Source organism: Propithecus coquereli, unplaced genomic scaffold, assembly GCF_000956105.1.
Source record: "Propithecus coquereli isolate 6110/MARCELLA unplaced genomic scaffold, Pcoq_1.0 Scaffold103, whole genome shotgun sequence".
Lineage (NCBI taxonomy): Eukaryota > Metazoa > Chordata > Mammalia > Primates > Indriidae > Propithecus > Propithecus coquereli.
In genome coordinates this window covers 3,866,949-3,867,539 of record NW_012134192.1, presented here as the reverse complement: position 1 = coordinate 3,867,539, position 591 = coordinate 3,866,949, and positions in this window count along the sequence as shown.

Sequence of the window (591 nt, the reverse complement as noted above, 5' to 3'; positions counted from 1 at the left end):
TATATATATATATACACACATGATATATATTTAATGTTTACTGCAGAGCTCATGAGCTGTCCATTAAAAACCATCAACAAATTCAACATGTGATAAAAGAGGACTGGATTCAATACGACAAATGCTTTGACAATGCCAACTCCAGTTTTATAGGTGAGAATATGATCTGAAATGGACAATTTCATAAGCCAGAACACCTGACAGATAAAATATAGGTAACCGACAAGAAGTGTTATGTAGTTAATAGTTTCACAAACAATCATCATCATAGCTTGGTCTCCTAGCCACTGAAATCTGAAACTCCTTGATATGCTACAGCAAGGTTTCAAACAAAGATGTTTTGTTCAGTGCGTGTTTTTGTGGGATGGTGTAACTATGCAGGCTGTATCAGTCAACAAACACTGTTCTGAGCTGACCAGTGACTCATGAAATCTACTGTGAGATCTCTCTCCCTAGTTTCAAAATATTCATCTATAATTGCACTATCAAAACAGCCAACGGCTTGTCACATTCTTCTCACTGTCTTGGCCCAGCTCTAAGTGGATCAGGTTTTTTATTTTAACTTGGAATTTTAATCTTTCTTCGAAAACA